Source organism: Aythya fuligula, chromosome 1, assembly GCF_009819795.1.
Source record: "Aythya fuligula isolate bAytFul2 chromosome 1, bAytFul2.pri, whole genome shotgun sequence".
Classification (NCBI taxonomy): domain Eukaryota; kingdom Metazoa; phylum Chordata; class Aves; order Anseriformes; family Anatidae; genus Aythya; species Aythya fuligula.
In genome coordinates, this window is record NC_045559.1 from 144,775,712 (window position 1) to 144,796,594 (window position 20,883).

The 20,883-nt window shown below is 42.2% G+C and overlaps 1 protein-coding gene across 1 annotated transcript in view; it reads left to right on the forward strand.

The window, feature by feature from the left end:
* The first annotated feature begins 208 nt into the window (after positions 1 to 208).
* Positions 209 to 20,883, forward strand: part of MYO16 (myosin XVI) — a 374,412-nt gene continuing 353,737 nt past the window's right edge. Inside the window, exon 1 of the mRNA XM_032185978.1 lies at positions 209 to 320. The gene's annotated coding sequence lies outside the window, so the exon portion shown is untranslated. The remainder of the gene's footprint in view (positions 321 to 20,883) is intronic.

Consider the following 20,883-nt stretch of genomic DNA (forward strand, 5'->3'; position numbering starts at 1 on the left):
TGAAGTTAGGGGAAATAAAACAAGAAAAAAGAAAAAAGAAACTCAGAAAAGGGGCTAGGGGGAGGAAAGAAAGCGGGCAGGTACCGGGGCGGGGCGGCGCGGAGGGGGAGCTCCCCTGCCCGGGCACCGCGGGGAGGCGTCTGCGAGCAGAGCTGGGGGAGCGGGCACGGCTCGGCTCGGCTCGGCTCAGCACGGCTGGGCGAGGGGCAGGGAGCACCGTGCCGGGTTTGCAAGACCACGACAGAAAAGTGGAAGTGCCCCAGCAGCCGGAGGAGAGGCGGTTTTGCCCCCGGTCGCTGCCGAGGCCGCGTCCCCCTGAGGTGAGTGCTGGGGGTCGGGGGTCTGCTCCGCGGGGCGCCCGGGGGAGGGAGGTGTGTTTTGTGGGGCTTTTGGGGGTTTGTTTTGAATAAATGCGTTTGATTGTGGAGGTCTTTATTTTCTGTGCGTGCCCTGCCCGGGGAAAGGTGGGAGCTGCCGCGGGTGGTGGGGAGGGGGACAGCCGCCGCTGCCTCCCCCCCACCCCCCATGATCGGCCTGACACCGTGCTGCCGAGGTTTTTCTGCTAAAATACGTCTTTTTTGGGTTATTATTAGAGGTGTCGGCTGGGCTCGCCCCCTCCAGCCCTCCTCAGGTGGCTCCCAGCCGGGCGCCCCCCCGGTCCCGCGGCTGGGAGCCCCCTCCTGGAGGGGCAGGGGCCGGGGGGGCTTTTCCTTCCCTCCGAGGGGTCACTGTGTAGGGTTTTTGGGGAGGGGGACCAGCCGGGTTCCCCCCACCCCAAAGGACGCTTTTGAACTTGAGTGCTGTGCCCCGAGTGGAAAAGGAGCAAAGCGGGTTAGGCTCATTACTGGGGCTTTTTTTGTACCCAAACCCAGCAGGCAGTGCTGAAGCAGTGGCTTTTCAGGCAGCGTTTTACCTTGGGAATGATTTTTTGGGGGTGTAAAACCGGCGCCTTTTGCTGGGTGTGGAGCAAGTTCAGACTTCAGAGCACATCTCACAGGCTGGCGTTGAGGAGCTGTGTGTGCACAGCAGGCTCACGGTGATGGGACAAGTTCTCCTGGCTGGAGCATTGTCGAGGAGCAGCAGGGATCCCATTAGAAGTACCAGCAAGGGCTGGGATTAGGGTGGCTAGTGGAGCAGGGCTCTGAACCGTTGCAGTGATTTTGTCTTACAGTAGCGTTCGAGAAATCCCAGCTGTAAATCACATTATACAGAGGGAAAGCCAGCCCTTGGCCTCAAGGGATGACATAGGTACAGCAAGCACTTTGTAAGGGGAAGGAACAGAGAGGAAGCGATTTGTCTGATGTTACATAGGTTAGACCAGAACTGGAAAGTTTCCAGACTGAAACTGGCTTTGTATATTCTGTTATAATATTTTTTTTCATTGCAAGCTGAGCCTTAATTATGGGATAATTTTGCAAGCGGTAGCAATAATGCTTTATGTACGGTATGCAGAACATGTGGAGAAGGGGTAAATGACCAAAATCTTCTAATTGGAAGATCAAAATAATTCCAGCTGGGTAGAGTACACAGAATGATTTCAATAAATCTGCCTAGGGCATAGTATATTTTAAAACTGTACAGGAGGAATTAAATGGAGCTTGAGCGGGTTGGAATTTGTAACGCTGACTGAGGCAACTGACCATCATGAAACAGTGGTTTATTGTGCTGCTTGGAAATCACTCTTGCATTTTATGCTAGCATGATGTTACTTTAAGTAGTACTATTATTTCAAACCAGCATAATGAGATGAAAAGCACTTGGCACGCGCTCCTGTAAAACAACAGTTTGAGTGCTAAATTCAGATCCTTGCTTGAAGGTATCCATAAAACACCATGCTTATGTAGGGTGTCGTACCAAGAAAAATAGCCATCTAGGTTAAAGCTGTCTTAAAACATTTTTGTCAGAATGACAGTTCCAACCACATTTTTACTCGTTTGGAGGGGAATGATTTCTTAGCTTAGACATGGAAACTCTGACAAAATGATGGTGAGATAAGTGCCCATAATAAATGGGACATCCTAACGAGATGGATTACAGGTTTAGACATGGGCCTCTTCCATCTCACCTGATTGTCCTAACCTGCAAGTTATTTCGGAGTGTGATTTGTTTGCTTGTTTCACAGAAAGTGTGCTTAAATACCCAGCTTAAACGTATGAGCACCACAGTGCTTTGTGCAGTTGTGAGAGATAACAGAAAATAGTCTTCATACCCGAATGATCCTTTTATCCAGGTCTGCGTGAACACTTTTTTCTTTGTACCGTTCTGTGATAAATGACACACTAGAAAACTTCCCGTTTGCTTTAAAATGAATGAAAAAGGCAGAATGGTCCAAAAGCACTTTGTAATGCCCTGTATCTCAGGTTAAGCCTGCGTCTTGGCTTGTTACCGTCTTCCAGATTGTCGCCTAGCAAACCTCACTTGCACATTCTGTGTTTTTTTTCCACTTCATCTTCTTTCTGCTACTGTTATTAAGATAATTGTAGCTAATGAACATAGGAAAATGTTGTAATCCTGCACAAAATTAGCAGTAATTGGGGATGTTGTTGATGATGTCTGGAAATACCATGTTGTCACATGTTGTCAACAATAACAGCTGCTGGAGACACTTGCCATTTTGTGGGCCAGGCCTGCTGGCTTAAGACTCTGCCAGCTTCATGTGAAGTACAATTTGTTGCATCTTTGCGAAGGGGGAAAAAAAAAAGGCAAAGATTCTTATTTATTTATTTTTTGAATCAATGAAATAAAAGAACGTTGCTGGCAAACATGTACCTAACCTTTGAACTTAGATTTGTTAATTTTCCCTAAGGTGTGTGTGTGTTTCATGTGCTGCCAAGCCTAGCTGTTAATTTCATTTAGCTGCTTCAGAGATGTGCCACAGCAGTCAAATAAACAGCAACATTATATATATATATATATATATATATATATATATTTTTTTTTTTTTTTTTTTGCTATTCACACATCCTTTTTGTGGAGTAGTTGTTAATAAGTTGTGCTCTGGTTCATGGCCTTATTATAGTCTTATTATACACACAGAAGAGCAGGGTTGGATTACAGGTTTTGATTATAAATGCTTCACTGTAATATCACTATCCTTAATTCCTGGAGCTGTTAATGTGGCCCTTACATGTCTTCGGTCATGGAGTGTTTTCTTCCCCAAAATATTTGAGATTTGAAAGCTCTGTGATGCAACTTCAGAGATCTTAGTTCCCCTTGGGGCTGGAAAACAGGAAAGTAAAAAAAGTGCAGCTTTAAGAAGCTGTGCAGGACCGGGATTCAAATCTTGATTGTGGCAAACCTAGGTGTCAGCTGCTGGGCAATGTAGCTGAGATGTGGTCAGCGTGTTACTGTGCTTGGTTTTTCCCAAAAATGACATCCTGGGTTTGCAACACCATTCTGAGAAAGGCTTTTGAGTTAGTAGAACTTGCGCTTTCTGACCAAGCACCCTGCTTTAGTCACAATATCTCTGGCCATCTCTGGTGTTAACAAGTGGTTGAATACAGAGGGCTGGGTGTATCCATTGGAAACTGTAAGTTGCAGCAGGAGAAAAATGTTTGAGAAAATCGTTCATTCTGGTGTGCTGTATGAACTCTTGTGGCTGTAGGAAGTGTATGATAGGTTTTCATTCCTGATGGATGTGGCAAATACTTTGTTTTTGCTGGGTTAATTGCTGTGGTATTAAGCAAAAAGGAATGTTAAATGGTAGATGTCAAGGAAATTAAGAAATCCCAACGATGGGGCCTCACAGGTAAATACCTTCAGGATAGCTGAAATAACTGGGATTTTTGGGTCACAAGTAGAGAATTCACTGTTTCCAGTCAGGTTAATGCTGGCTTGTTCCTTTCTGGAATTGAATGTGTGTGGGGAAGGTGTCAATTCTGAACTTCAGTGGCCTGCAAAAGAGGGAAGAGCAGGAGCATCCTGACTCAGATGTAGACACTGTGGTAACCAAGCTGATTTTTCTGGTGCTTTTGGGCATAAACCACTCTCAGTGGAGCTGGTGGGAGAAAGGAAATACAAATTGTTCCAAAAAACAGTGTTGTTGTTTTTAAGCAGCTGACTGATATTTAGTTTTGAAGTTGCTGTGCTTGTCACTTAAAGCTTTCTTCCCCCACCCTCACTGAAAATGGCAAGGTACCTGTGGCACAGCTGGCTTCATCATGTGGATGCCTCTGGCAGAGAGAGGATTTGTCCAAAAGTAGTTGGGACCATAGATTATTTCACTTTGAAACTAGAGTAAGGTACGGAATGCTTGGAAAGACTGTCTTTGGGATGCATGGCCTGTCAATAAAGTTGTATTTGTTGGAAGCAGTTAAATATGTCTCAGCTAAGTGAGCTGTAAAGGAATTACAACCCTTGCTGTTTGCATTGTTTTAGTTTACTGTGGATCAATTCTCAAGTGAGATGCCTTTGTATCAGGTGCTGCTTTATTAGGTGTAATAAAAGCAAAGCTTCTACCTAACTAAATTTATCTCGGAGCCTGAGAAATACCATGCAGGAGGAGGGAGGACCAGGTAGTGTTGATAGTTCTGTAATTTTTATGGTATCAGCAGCTAAATGCCTTCGTGGTATTTGCTCTTGATAAGTTTCCATGCTTCCTGTGTAATTAAAAGCTGGAGATGGATGACCCTGTGGTATCTGAATGTATGGCCAGGCCTTCTGTTCTGGGGTCAGGGTGGGTGGGTGCAGGAGCCATACTGGTGCAGGTGATGTAAAGGCTCCTTCCCGAACAGGGCGCCCTGGGGGACTTTCCTTTCCATGTGGTGCCCTAAATATCAGCTAAAAGGAAAGTTGGGACAGTCTGTCAGATCTAGCTTGCAGATAAATGTGCAGTGTGTCCTAATTAGGAGTTTTATTTAAGGATTATTAGTGATTTAACACCCCAATCTAATTACTCGTAAGCTACTTGCTAATTTTGTAATTAGCACTGGAGCAAGACTTTTTATGGAAAATACACCCTTAAGGAAATCAGAACCACTCATTTCCAATGTTTATAGAGAGCTTTATTTCTGTGGCAATGTTCTGTAGAAAATGCCTATAAGGAAATAGTAATATTTGTTCTATTTTTGCATAATGGCAAAGACAGATATGAGCCAAGTGTTTACAGAGACCGATTATAGTCAGTCATCGCAACCCAAATGACTCTGGCTCTTGAACACACATTTGTAGGATCAGATTCCTCACAGATACACCTAGTGGAGAAGGCATTCTCAAATTGTTTTATACCACAGTTATCTCTGGCCTTCAAAGTGTGAGAAGGAGAACTCAGGGTGCAGTTGGGGTGTACTGGCTGTGGGCTCTTGTAGTTTATAGTAGACAAGGCAGATTTTTTATAGGCACAGTTAGGAAGGTGCAACTTGAAGCAGACATGAGCCTGCTCCAAAGTGAAGTGTGGCTTTAGAAGATTAAAGCGGTCCTTGTAGCTTGATTCCAGTTCAGCTGAACCATACTTCAGAGGTTAACAGAGAACCTGGCAGAGAGTATTTTGGCCAGCAAGCAGATGGCTGTAGAAGTTTTATTCTCATAGGTGTCTCAGGTGTTCTCTTAATTTTGATAAACAGGCTTGCTTGTTTCAGAGATTCACAAAACTGACAAATTCTTAGTTCAGGAAGGTGATTGAGGCTTTGCTGAATTAAAACTCCATAAATTGGTCTCTTTAAATGCTAGGTTTTCATGGTTTTAGAGATGGGGAGCTTTGTAACTGGTCTGGAGTAGTATAGTATAAATAAGGTCTGGAGAGCGAGATCTATTTATTAGTTTAATTGATGTAGCTGGAAAAGAAACAAGCTCTTAGATTCAGAATACTTTATTCCCTTATTGGACCGATGAAGCAATTAAGCCTAAAAGCTTGTCACTTGTTTTTATTGCACAACAGTTGTAGCAGGCTTTTAACTAATCTTTTGCTTGTTTATCTTTGTACGACAAAAGGGCTCACTTTTCAGCAGACCTGCTGCATGCTTAGGGGGCACGGAGTGTGGATATGTGTATTTGGTGCAAAAACGGTGTGAGATCCTGCCCTGGGCTGGCGATTCCTCAGTCCTGTCACATCTCTTCCTTTCCCAGCAGGACATGCTAGTCTACATCCCAGTGTGCCAACACAGCCGTATAAAGGAAGGGATACAAAAACACTGCAAGCTACTCTTCTCTGCTTCCCCTTCCTACCACCGATACTGCTTTTTGATGTCAAGTGGCCCAGTACTTCCTTGACCCTTTTCACTCCTTCTCACTGAATGTTTTAGTGTCAAATAATTTGGCTCTCATTTAGTCCCAGGTTCAAGTCTCCCGATTGCTCACACTATATACATGCTAATTAATTCCGTATCCTTACAGAGATAGTGAAGTAGTTCCTTCTGAAGAGGGGCCGGGGCGGGGGGGAGGCATTGCTGGCTGCCTGATTTGCTTTAAGGTCTGCTCTGGACGAAGAGTATGGATACAAATGCTGCCAAGTCTGGCTTCCTCTGCCTGGGACATTTCTCTAGCACTCTCCCAGGAGGTCTTCTGCCCTTAGCTGCCCTCTCGTGCCTGCGATAGAAAGAACTTGGAAGCGCTCCTGGCTGTCAGGCTCAGCTGGATTTCGGTGCGAGCACTTCCAGTGAGGAGACCCCAGCCTGCTGGGGACAGTATGTGGAGACAGCATCAGCGGTTCCAATTCTGTGTCAAGTGAGACTTTGGTATTTAATGATCTTTTCTAGGCTTACAGATTTAACCTTTGGCCTCCTGTGAGAGGAAAATGTGTGCTGTTTGTGCCCATAGGAGCTGTAGGGTGCTCTGATGGACACCAGGCTTCGCATCAGGGTGTAGGGAGTTTCATCCCAGTGAGTAAAGGCTGAGGGAGCCAAACTGTCTCATGGCAACTTTCACCCACAGGGACTTAATTTTTGTAAGTTAACAGGTTGGAAAAGCTGTTATTTGTGTGCTTATTTGCTGGTGCAACTCTGTCCAGGCTTTCTGAATTTATGCTTGTGTTAATAGCTCTTCATTGCATCCGTTTCCTTTCAGGATGATGAAGGGTTTTTGTTTTTCTCCAAAAAAGTGAAATTTTATGGGGCTGGTAGCTTTTGGGTTGGTGGTTGCTCTCTGCGTTCCTCCCATTCTATTCCCTCAACTTTTAGTTGAACAGAGGATGCTCAAGAATATTAAGCTTCCTTTACAAAGCTCAAACGAGAGATGCTGAATCAGGATAACTACACAGTGGTTGCAGAAAGAAGTTCTGGGAACGGAAGGAGAGCAGGCAGCATTGTGTTGGCTGCTGGAGCAGTCTGTGGGCTGCAGTCACGCCTGCATTTCAGTGCCTGGTGGAAGTCATTGTGTTCCAGTAGAGCTGAAAACCTGATCAATAATTAATCTTGTTACTAACAGTGCAGAAAGGCAAAGTGAGGTGGTTTTACTATTTTCATTATATAGTTTCCTAAGAATGGAGAATATCACTTTCAAATTTTCTCCTCCTTATTAGTTTTAAATATAGCTTCTGCAAGTCTCATCCACTAGAAAGAGTGGTCAAATATGCTCATTATTTGCTATTGTAGTAACATTTCAAAGCTTTTAGGCTTTTGTGGCCTAGGTCCCATTTAGACATACAGTAAATGACAGTCCCTGCCCCACAAAAGCTTTCTGTCGATCAGATGTAAGAAGAGCAAGGGAAAACTAGGTAATGTCCACAGGGACAAATGAGATAGCAAATATAATTTAAGTCAGGGGAGTTTTGTTAGCTAAGAACAGTTCTGTTTCTAGTTTTCTTGTATATGTAGTAAGGGGTCATTAGACTAGCTAATCTTATTATTTTAAAGATCATAATTTAAATAAAATACCTCGGATTTTAGAGGGGTCCATTCAGTGCCAATGAGTGGAATGAAGGTTACTCTGCCATCAAAAGGCAAGGGCTGTAGAACATCCTGTGCCCTGGGAATGGAGGAGGGAAGGAAGGGTAAGCTGGCCTACTTCTAAGGGACAAAGCTGATTTTTCTCTTGAGGTTGTCTGTAGATCTGCCATGTCGTGTACCTGTGCATGGGCATGGCCACAGCCTTTCCTGAAACACAGAAATCTGTATGGCAGATGAAATTGGTCTCCCTGTCTTGTGATGGTGACGGGCCATGGCAGTGTGCTGTAGCTACTTGCACCAGCTTGGCAGGTCTAGAAATCAAAGAAAGGAGCACTGCAGGGCATTCACCTCCATGGTAAACCTCCTTCGGCTCTTGATGTCATGCTCCATCCTCTTCTGTGTTTGAGCCAGGGATATTTGAGAGGCTTGTGTGAGGTGGAGGGTTCTGTGGTGTCGGGAGGCTGGCTAAGTGTGTTCTGAAAGGGTTATTTGTGTTCATAAACAGATTGGCATTTGGAAATGGCTAAGGATGGGCCTGAGTGTCTTTCTATGCCCGTGCTAAAATGCTAGCTGATCATCTCCGGAAGGAAGGGCAGCGGTGTTGTGGCTGCTGTTGCAGTGCGTTTGCTGAACACACAGTCGTGGAGGATGCCACAGCTGTGGCTTTTTCATCCTGCTGCTGGGCTGGGAGCACGTGTGTGTGAATTCCAGCTGGGTTCAGATGCTGCTGGAGCCTGCTGCTTGGGAAAGGCAGGTCGAGATCACAGAAGATACAGCTTTGGACATAAAGCATGGGGTTGGACCAAAAGCATTGTGTGGATGCGGATAGAAAACACTTGTATAGTTGTGTTGCTGTTTATATTTTTGTTGTATTGTTTCAGCATTCTTGGCTTAATCATTGTTAGCAGATACGAGCAATTCATGGGTACCACTCATAAATAAGTGACCAATATCTTTCAGTATCACTTTTTTTGTGAGTACACATCACAGATAATGAACCAGAGACAAAAGAGAGTGGGGAATTTTAGCAGGGAGTGGATCAAATATAACACAACATGCTTCAGCCTTGGTATTTAAGCATGGGATGTGGGTGGGAATTTAGCTAACCTGGGAACCAGAGAAACCGAACAACCTGAAATACTTTATGTATAAGCATAATAATATAATAGACTTGAGATTGCTCTTGAAACCCTTCATTTATCCTTGCAAGCTTAAAAAAGCTACAGATTTGCAGATCGTCTCATATTGGCACTTGTTAAATTTCAGGCAGCATCTGACAGCTGAAAACTGCAAGTGCCATTTCGAGCTCCCAGCTGGTGCTGCCACTGGCTACTGATGACCTTTCCTCATCTCTTCCACAGGCACAATGGTTCAGGAGTGAGATAATAAGATAAGATACATTAAAGGAAAACAGAAAGAAAACCAATCTCAAGCCGCACCACCCATTCTTCATTTTGCGACTTTCCTGCCTGTTTTTGTGAAAATGCAGGCAGTGACTGATTGTGGTCCTTCTGTTTCAAACTGTGTTTAAATTCCTTTTCAAAACAGTTCTTGTAAAGTGCTATAATGACTACTGAAAATTAAGACATGAAGGTTAAGGTGCCTATCAGTAGTTCAAAAATATGTTAGTAACCTAGGTAAATGGTTACTCTTGTTCCATGTAATTTTTTTCTAATATAATTTATTGCTGTTATCCCAGTAATTAGCCTGAGATCCAAGATTTCCTTACGGGAGTATGTTGTGACCTGTCTTTCTCCTCCCCTTTATAGCCCCCTTCAGTAATGTCGCTTCTTCCTGTTGGAACACGATGACAAAACATCTACGGACAATTAGTTACTGTCCTAAACATTGCTGAGTAGAGTAGAGCTGCTCTCAGTAGCTGTCTTATTACCAAAGTCTCAGCACAGAACTGGTGAGGGCTTGCTTGTAACATGAGTATGTCTTCATTTGTTTAATACACGTTTTGACCCAGTGTAGAGATGACATTTAACTGTGTTCTGGCTTCCCCATCCTTTGTGAATTAGTCTTAACTGAGCAAAATCAACTGAAAATGTCTAAAGACTTCGTATGATTTATGGACACAGTTACATTTACTAAATGTTTAGGTTTTAAAAGAATTCAAGGTTTCACTAAACAATAGGCTACAGGGTTACTTACCTTTAGGAAAGAATTGCTGGGAGCTGCTTTCCATCAGCATACACCTTCTTGTGAAGTGTACTTTTGTGTTCCCCCTCAATTTATGTGGTTGATGCTGCTGTCATAGCAATGCAGAGCAGCTTACATGATGCGAGGTTAATGCTGTAGTGTGAACACTAACTCTGGTGAAGTTTTAGTAGCTGATTTCTTCTGGATTTTGTTTAAATAGGGTTCCTGTGCTGTGAACTTGTGGAGATCTTACTGGTCATGCTGGAGGATGCTAAAAACTGCTTTGTGTGGATAATCATGTAGGCGTTGAAGTTTGCTCATGGGTATTTCTCATGGTTCTCAATCAGGAACTGCATATCCTAATCTCCTTGGTCTAGGTGTTCTTGAGGAAAAAGGAAAGTAATCTAAGGAATGATAGTCCCTTTAAGGGAATGAAATGCTTTGTTCAAAGTACTGCTTTCTTTATCTGTTTATTGTTCCTGCAAAGGGAAGTTAGATTCTGTTGGTGTAAGTTAGTTTGAAGAAGTTAACAAAATCAGGTTAAGGGATGGAACTTTGGATTAATATCCTGAGCTTTTCTAAGGAATCGTTTGAGCGTGTAATTGTCAAAGATTGCCTTAAATATTTTATTCAAGGTTACACTGGTAGTTTCACTGCAAATTATACATGTCCTGGGAAGGTGAGAGACCTGCATATTGATGCATTCACTGAACCATGCTTAGTTAATGCACTGATGTGGCACTGGAGATATGTTCAGGCTATGCTTTATTTCAAAATAAAGCTACTTATAATATCAATATGACTATTTATAGTATCAATATGACTAATGTACTCTGGGATGCAGCTTGCCATCTTCACTCATATATATATATTAAGGCATGGAAAGAGAGCAAGTGAAAACCATGTTTATGTGGCTTTTTTTGTTGTGTTTGATTGTAACATAGACTAACACCAGTTTCAGCATTTGCACTCCACCAGATGAAAGCATAAGCAGCCCATACCTGTGACATGACAAATGGGCCACCATTCCAGTCTTCCACAGCATGCTGATAACAGAGCTCAGTCAATGCTGGAACACTCAGGCACCATCACAGGAATTAAGGTATTTATCAGCTCTGGATATAGCTTTCCCCAGTGCTGCTCAGCCTCTGGAGGGTAACTTCCCAACTCCCAGCTGTGGCGATGTGGTTATGTGTTTGTCATCCTAAGATGTTAAAGCCACAAAAGCCTGATCATAATCATCAAAAGTAGCAGTATATTTTTTGAGTGTCTGTGTATACAAATGTGTGTATGCATATGTATGTGCATGTGTATGTTTTTGATTTGGCACAATCTAACGCTTCCGAAGAAGCTGGAAGTCATCCTGTAAGACAAATAAGAAGTTTTTGTTTTAGTAGTAGGTGGTTCTTAAACTGTAGCAAGACTGTCTTCTGCAGATGAGTTTTGTAAAGTCTGCACTTTTTTTCTGTCACATTCAAATTCTGTAGGGAAAGGTACTTTTTTATGCATTTTACAAGGTAAAGTGACCAGCTGGCAATTTTGCTAGCTTGTATCCAGAGCTGCAGCATTCTGTTAGATGTGCTGTTTTTTTCTTTAAAAAAAAAAAAAAAAAATCCTGTACATGTACGTTAGCAATTTGTCATTGCTTTTCAAGCTTATTAACTCATTAAGTAGCATTTAATGAGGATAACCACAAAGTAATTAATTTGTACAGTATGTTTATTGCTTCCCTAATGAATTTATGTATCAAACTTAGAGTTACTCAGTGAATATGTTAATCTATTTTTATATTTCTTATGCATTTCAGTTGCTATATAAATAAAAATGTTTCTTCAAGTTCTTTATTACAATCTGTGCATTGACTGTAAATGTAAAAGGGCTGAAGGGCATGTCCAGTGAGCAGAGGCTCAGGACACTTAGGTTGTCTAGTCTGGAGAAAAGGAGGCTGAGGCATGACCCCATTTCTCTCTGCAACATCCTGAGGAGGGCACCGATGTCAGGACGTGTGGGAATGGCTCAAAGCTGTGCCGGGGAGGTTCAGGCTGGACATTAGGAACATTTTCTTTACTGTGAGGGTGGTCAAACCCTGGAACAGGCTTCCAAGAGAGGTGGTTGATCTTACTGTGGGCGTTTGAACTGAGTGCTCTAGTATCATATATCAAAACAACCTATTTGTCAGTAAATAAATGTATTGGGTGTAGGTGACAAGGTTTGGTAGCTGAGGGGCTGCATGGTTGATGTCTGTGGGAGGAAGCCAGGGGCTGCCCCATGCTGGACTCAGCTGATTTCTACCAGCTTCATTGAACCCAGTGCAGGGCACAGCTGACTCCATCCGCCAAGCTGGTGGTGCCTCTGTAAAAGCATATTTAAGAAGGAGCGGGCTGAGGGAGCTGGGATTGTTTAGCCTGGGGAAGAGGAGGCTCGGGGAGACCTTACTGCTCTCTACAACTACCTCAAAGGAGGCTGCAAGAAGGTCGGGGTCAGTCTCTTCTCTGAAGCAAGAAGTGATGGGAGAAGAGGAAATGGCCACAAGTTGCACCGGGGAGGTTTAGGTTGAATATTAGGAAACATTTCTTTGCTGAAAGGGTTTTGAGGCATTGCAACAGGCTGCCCAGAGAAGTGGTTTAATCACTGTCCCTGCAGTATATAAAAGACGTGTAGATGTGGTGCTCAGTGATATGGTTTAGTGGTAGACTTGGCAGTGCTAGGTTAACAGTTAGGCATGATGATCTTAAAGGTCTTTTCCAGCCTACATGATTCTAGGATTCTGTGGTAATAGGTAGGTGATCTCTGTCTTTATCTGGACCCATGACTTTTTCCACCTTATTTTCTCACCCTGTTCTGTTGAGGGGGAGTGACAGAACAGCTGTATGGGCATCTGCCAGCCAGCCAAGGTCAGGCTATCATGATAATCTATATAATAACATATAGATTGGACTACTAAATCATAAATACCAAATACCATAATCTACAAAGGAACTTTCAGATTAGAAATGCCTATTAGATGTTATGGTTCCTGATGTACAATATTTAAGAAAATACTCAACTGAAAGGAATACAGTTTTTTCCTTATTTTTAGACAATATTAAAAGCACTTAATCTGTGCTGGCATGCAAACATTCAATTCCCGAACTTCACTTTTAAAGAATTGTACTCTTTTTTGAACATAAGTGGCATGCTTAAATCAAAAAGGAATACAATTATTTTAAGAACTTGGGGAACAGTACAAGTAAATGCACTTGAGTATATGAGATAAAAATAATTATTTTATTTCTGGAGGAGAAAAATGTATCGATTAGCAACATAAGCTGCTTAGTGGCTGTATTTGCAATGGAGATAATCCTGAATTTTCCCTCCACATTGCAACCTGTGTAGGCAAGGTAGTATCTGTCTTCTCTGGCACCAAAGCTAGTAAAATTGCAGTAGTCTTGTATCTCCATGGATGTGTGTATTTAATGTGCCTTTTTCCCTTGAAGAAATGTGTTACTACGTATATAAATTGTGTGAGAAATTGATGTACTGCATTAAAACATTTTGTTGGAAAAAAAGATGTGCTTTTTCTTGATACAGTCTACGTTTTGAGGCATTTTCTCTAATGATTTCAAGGCAAATGGAACATCAGCTATGCAGCCAGAAAATTTCTGCAATCTGCTGGTTTTGTACGTATTGCAGCTAAGACTTAATTATTCATCCTTTGAGGGGCATCATACTGATCTTGATTTACTCTATTATGTTGTCTGTGAATATCTGATATTGAGTCCATCTAAAAAACACATTAACTAGCATAATTTATTCCGTATCTCCTTAACAAAGAAAATTGTATTTATTTAAAGTAATTCAAAAGAAGCAAAGACTTCCCCTCATTAAATAAGGTATCTGCAATATGCCGATTATTCTCTGTTCTAAGCACAGAGAAGACTTCAGTGTATCATTCAATATCATATATTGTAGTGGTGTGGAAATATTCCCTTTTTAATTGCAAGCACTGGAACATAATAAATGCTGTTAATTTTTGCAAAAGGACTGTATGTACTGCTTCAAAACCTACTGTATGATAGAAAGTAGGAAGCAAAATCCATTAAAAATAGAATGAACTGTTATACTGGAAGTTCTTAAAGGCAGAATTTTGGTCATATATTTTTGGGGAGTGAGAAATTTTGCTCTCAGAAATAGAGGCAAAGTAAAGATCTTAAAATACCAAGGGCTTTTTGTAAAATAGCTGGCTCGTTTACATGAGAAACATATATCAGAAAAACTCCACTGAAAGGAGATCAGTTGCACCTTCTTAAAAACAGGGTGTGTGAAAGAAGAATCATGCCTATTCTTTGTTTGGCCTCCTCTCTAAGTCACTATTTCCTTAAACTTCCTTTTCTGTATGCTTATAATAGGAAATAGTGGAGTTTTCATTAAGGATTTGCAATAATGGATAGATAATTAAAAAAAGAAAAAAAGCGTTTAAGATTATTTCCTGTCTCTGGAACAGACCTCTTAACAACCATCCATCAAGCTTCTATATCCTTTTATGCTCTGGTCTTGGAATTAATTTATTATTCACAGTTATTAGCAATACATAGTTGAAGTCTGATTAAGTATTAGCCAAAAAGACAATCTTCCACTTCCACAGTGATGGCTCTATCTGTCTAGTGAAGGCAGGAGTGAATTGCAGCATACATTTTAGCAGTATTGCTACCTCAGCATTTAACTGTGCTAGTCATTTAATCATTGTACACTCATTGTTTCAGTCCCTGAAATAATGGTTTTTTAATATTGAAGGATGCTTTGTGTGTATATGCATGTATATATGGTATATGAGTGTTAATCACATTGATTACGTGAGATGTGTCGTAGAAACTTTCAAAAAGAATCCCTTCTCAGCTACCATTTTTCTAAGGCTTCTCTGAGGGGATTATTCTTCCCAGTGGCACTTGCTGTCTGTTTTGAAAGAACAAGTATTTGTATATTTGAAAGAACAAGTATGTTGCTTGGTATTCACCTTGGATACCATACTTGAGAGAAGGTAGGGCCAGAACATGTCAATGTTACTGATGTATTGCATTGTAAATCAAAAGTAAGATAGCACAACAGCTGTTGTACATGCTCATGTTCATATCATAATATGCAATATAGAAAGATTAGGGACACAGCTGTACTGGACCTGTTTGGTTTCCTTGTTGAGAATTTGTAGACATTTTTTTTTCTAATTTTATTCTACATGCACTGCAAGAGACTGAAAAAATGGAAAGTAGGAAGATGAGAGTTCTTCAGTTAAACAATCATTTCCTGTGGCGCCAAATAATAAATTGGGAAGCCTATTGTGAATCTGTTGTTCATGGGTTTGTTTTTTTGTGCCTGCTGGTTTATGAAAATGGTGATGTAAGATTTAAAGGAGACACTGTGCATGTGGGGTTTCTGCATGGAAACAGAGATAGCGTGTGTGAGCTGCTGAAATATATTCTTGTGGATGGCCTAAGTGATGTGACCTGTCAGAGTAATGAATGAAATACTGTACTTAGGCAGGAATATTACAATGGCGACTGTATGCAGAGATGATGTTTCTTAAATTGAAAAACAGGTTTATTAATGGTCTTCTTATAAAGATGGGACTAATCTGGGATTCTGCTACCGTATTTAATTAACAAGTCAACCATTAACGATCCATGCAGTTCAGCTTGCGGAGTGAGTGATGATCAATTTTTTTTTTTTTGCTGCGCTGTGTTCACAACTATGAAAAGGTAGGTTGCAAACCTCAGAAAGCTATTTCAGAAACACAGATCAATATTTCATTCTGTCTTTTGCCAGTGTTTATTTAGTCAAAAGGAACGTTCCCATATTCCTAACCTTGTTTGTGATTTAAGCTTCCTGCATATTTATTGCTTTGGAAATACACTTCTTTGCCAAAGAGACCCTCTTGTGTCAGGGAGAATTTTTGGGGAGTAAGCAGGGCATTGAAAATGTGACACGTTGCCTCTCAAGTCTTGAAATCTGTGATTTATAAATCCATGTGGTAAGGAGCAGGTGATGAGCAGCAAGTTGTCTTGGAGGAGAAAGGCATCTGCTGCACCGGGAGCTCAGCTGTCTGCCTCCAGCCTAGGTGAAAGGACTCTCTCCCTTGCAGACATGCATCTGAAGGCAGACAGCAGAGGTACCGGACTGTGACAGCCACAAAGAGCCGACACAAGCGGCTGGAGCATGGTGCGACCTGTGCAGTATTGTCCCCAAACACGCGCGGCAGCCAGCACAGATGGCAGCAGTGCAGAAGGGGAGCCCAATGGGAAGTTTGTCTGATTTATCTGCAATTGCCTCTCCTTTTGTTGTGTCATTAACGGTAGGCTGAGGAAATTGAACAATAAAGACCCACTTTGGGAGGATATAATGGTTCAGCGGTGAAAAATGGTAATGAAGTGGGGAAAAAAAAAAAAGCTTTGGGGAGTGGAGCATTCGCATATCAATATATTGCTGTTTTAATGGGGATGGTTTCCTGATGTTAATGGGCCTGGTCAGGATTTAATGCAAAAGGTGCTGTCTTCCAGCTCTGAACAGGCAGCAAGTGGGAAGGGAAATGAGAGGAAAATACACAGGTCTTTTGTATTTAAAGTAAACTTCTCTAAACTTAACAGTGTGAGTATAGTGGACAAAAAAAAACATGCATAAGGAGATATAAAATAGAACCCAAGAGATCTTTTTAATATTTAAAGCCTAAGCAGAACAACAACAACAAAAAAGAAATAAAAATACCACCCCCTCCTTCCCCAAACAAAACCAACCGTTAAATTTGAATAGATTGCAAAATTTCTAGGCAGGCGACATAAAGAAAAAATAAGGAGAAAGGTTCGGAGGATGGCACGTGCAGTCTTGTTTGTGCTGGAGCTGTAGTACAAGGCTGGTGCCTAGTCAGCTTTTGTCAAAGCAAACTAAAAGCTCTGCCATTTGTCCAGAGTTCACTGTTGGATATAGCTGGGATTACCCTGACTGATTTACCACTGGGGAGCTGATCCAATGAGCTGCTTTAGGATCCTAAATATTGTAGAAGCCCCTAAAAGATCATCCTCGTCACTAGATTGGCTACCCACAGGAGTAACTCAATATGGCAGGTAGTTTCTTCTACAAGGAAGGTAACAGAGACTTCAAATCCATTTAGCTGGCACTTTCTTCTTCTGTCCTCGTGCATCTGTCTGCACTGTCTCTCCCTGCAAAGCATATCTCATATACAACATTGCTACCACATACACAAGAACAAATGTATGATGGTGCAGAAGTGACAAGCTGAGGCATATCCTGAAGTTATGCGTCTTTCTCCTGTCTCCTCACTAATTTGCAGTAGCCTATGAGTGCAGATTTTTTTCCCATAGTAGTGTCAGTTTCCCTTCAGTGTGTATTAAATTATTCTGGAGATCAGACATATCTCTTGTTTTCTTCCTTTGTATATTGCATTGCAAGGAGTTTTCTGGTTTTGAGTGCTGCATCATATGGTTATGCCAACAGGGAGGAGAAAAACCATGTAGTGCTTGGGGAAGGGATCTGTAGCTGCCTTGCTTCTCTCGTTCTGTTGCTGTACACCATGTACACTCACACCCTTCAGGCCCTGTTTTCTTCCTCATGTCCAGGAAAGTGTGTGAATATCCATGAATGGAGATGAGACCCTGGAATAGATATGAGTCACCTCCATCCTCATGCTGCAGGGAAGTGGCTAATGCTGCAGAACCCGGCTGATGGAGCAAGCAGGCTGTGCATTGTTTATTTAGGGAAGTAATGGCCCAGAGCAGCTAAAGGGGAAAATACTTGCTGCACTGTGCATTCAGATGTAATCTTCTCTTTATTGTCATTCTGAGCATTGAATAGTTCAGCTAAGCATATGGAACTGGCAATGAAATGCCACCTAAAATGGTCTATAAATATTTTACGGTGCCTAGGCTGGTAAGGGGTAAGAAATGTTTAAGGCACAACATGTCGCCTTGTCTGTGCCTCCTGGCTGACTGGCAGGCAGATAGGAATGGGTGCAGCTGCAGCAGTGTGTTTTCTTTTGGCCAGTGTGCGCTCTGATGTGGATTCAACCCCAAATTAAGCTGTACCAGAACAAGGTGCCACATATGGTAGTGCGGTGTGTGTTTTAGTTTGCTCAAAGCATGGCAACTCTGTGCTGGAAAGTGATTTAACTTTTTTTTTTTAAAGCATGATTTAAAAGTCAGCTTGCAGGAGTTAAATGTGTGTTAAATAACTAACCTCAGTTCTAAGTATCAGTCTGTTTCTTAGGTTTGACTTGCTTTATCTCATGGCTGTGTTAGTGCAGTTACAGCTGCATAGCTCTGCTTGTGTGCACACGGTGTGTTGTGTCCATGCGGCTTCAGGAGGGAGGCCACAAGCTCCAGGTTTGCCATATCTGCTGGTGACATTAAGGATGTGTGCTGTGAAAACTCATGTTCTGCTGGCTGACTGCTTGCTTCCTTCTGGGATGGAGTACTGGGGAGAAGCACTATGGAGCTGAGTCCTAATTTTCCTTTTCCAAGCTCTCAAATCTAGAATAATAGAGAAATAGAAATACTCCAGCTTTTCCAGCCCTATCTCCCTGCTCCAAGGAAAAAGTCGGCTCTTCCTGTTTCTCTGTGGCAGGGTTTGTCTAGTGGTGTGGATGCTGTGAACTTCAGAAGCAGGACTTCCAAGAGCAGAAGCTCCCTGAACCAAACTGCAAATCTGGGTGGATGCAAATGCATGTTCTGCTTTGGAAAACCAGGCTGAGGGAAACCATTGTGGCCACTAAGAGATCTCCAAGGGGAGCTCAGGGGCTGAACTTTGGTCCTTGCATAGCTCCCTGTCAGTTTGGTTAGGGGCTACCTGAGATGCAGATTGAGCTGAAAGGAAGGATTCGTGTTGGCTGGAGCTCTACCCAGACATTGGTGTGTAATAGATATGCCAGCAAGCTGGTGTGAAAAGGCTACAGAGGATGTAGGTCTGAAGTTGCTAACTTGTTAACACCTGTAAGCTTAGCAGCAAGGAGGATGTAAAGACAGCACCGAGGCTAGTGTAGAAATGCAAGAGATTATGCTGTGGATTACTTGTCATTGACACTCTGGCTCAGTGTTAGCATTTGCTGTAAAGGAGGTTCCTGTGTCAAGTTGTGCAGGTGTCACCAGAAATGGTCTGGAGTTAGCATCGAAAGCAGTTGCCCTCAGCTCCGTGTCAGACTGTGTGTGCAGCTCCGACTTTGTCTCCCCACAGGGAAAACTTTCCAATGGGATATACAGCCCAAGAAAAATGGGGGTTCTGCCTGGCCTGGGTTCACACACCAGATACTGCCAGTGGAATACACTGGGAAAATCGGAACCTGTGAGTTCAGGCAAAATAAGTGCATCAGCTCGGCAGTAACAGTTGCAGAGGGAGCCTCTCCTGTTGTTAGTTAAGCATCTCCACATGCAGATTGAAGAGTTATTGCAGCTGCATGCTGGTTTTAAATAAATTCATTTACTGCCAGTTCTGCAAATGCTACATCTTAGAATGTGAAGCTTGATATCAATTTGAGAATATATTTGGATTTTCCAGTGTCTTATGGTATTTTACTATGAAATCCAGTGCCATTTGCATATTTCAATGTGTTGTTGTTGATTACCAAAACTTTTATAGTTCTTGTTTGAATACCTAATCCTTTTCTTGTTTCCAGAATATATTTGCATAATAAAACTTGTAAGTAATAATACTGTTGTGGGTGCCACTTGTATTATGGTCATATCATTTTTTTTCCCTGTTCTAAAATGCCTGATTTTTAACACTCAAATATGCTGCCTGGACTTTTAACGTGATGCTCTTTAAAGTCTTAAGATGAGGAGGAAAAGTGGGGAAGTGAATTTCAAGTAGGTCTTCCCACCTGTCTGCTTTTCAGTTTTTCTTTATGGAGGAACTCTTTACCATTTTTTTGTTCAGTCCACTGGTGCACAAGGCTGAACAAAACCAGAACTAAGGGGCATGAGTGGGGGTTTCACAAGAAACGCAATATATGCTCCTGTTTCAATAAACTGCAGTGTCTGTGTAAGAAACCTTTATCTCATCACTCTTTAAGCCCTGTGGGGGTGATGGACTGTCTTCAGTGCTAGGTAGCCCTTGTAGAGTGTGGTGATGTTCAGCGTCTTTCAGCATGGCTCCTCACAACACTTTTTATGTAGTGTGGAAACAACAGGGTGGGGGTAGCCCATATTTCCTCACGTAATGAACCTCTAACCTACCTACTGCCATATTACCTTATGGGAAACCCTTTCTCCCTTCCCATTTTCCCCTCCCTCCCCCCTGAAAATGACAAGCTCCCCCATTCTTTATTGCTTAATAATTGCTCTAGGTCAACGCTTGAGCTCGGCTTTTAAATATCTGATCGCTTGCAGAATCTTGGTCTGTTTTTTTTTTTTTTTTTTTTTTTTTTTCCTATTCTAGAATAATTCTGGGCTGGTAGTGGCTTGTTTCTTACCTTGATTCTGGAGCCTTTATGTTCACCAGGGAAATAGAAAGGTCTACAAGCTTCAGTTATTCTTCTCTTGAGGGCACCGTTTCCTTCAGTGACCCATTTTTTTTCAGTGGTCAAGCCAAGCACCTAGCAGAGCACTTTGCTCAACTTGCTTCTAGTAGGCTGGTCCTAGACCTTGGTCTCTTCTTTCTCTTTTCAGTCCTTTTTACAGATGTTGAACTGGTTCTTCAGGTCTTTAAGCGTGAAGAATCAACATGTGACTATGCATCACTACAGCATTATACACATTGCAAACAGGGTGCAGTGCCTGCCTAGAGGATCCCTGCCTGAATCTTGTGTTATAATATGTGAGACCAGACTAAACAACCTTCAGGGGTTCCTATGTGGCCTGAGGATTTTCTGTCTCTGGCTTTGCTGGGTTGTCTTTCCAGGTACTGGATGCCCTGGTGAGAGAAAGGTTCAGATGTATTGTGC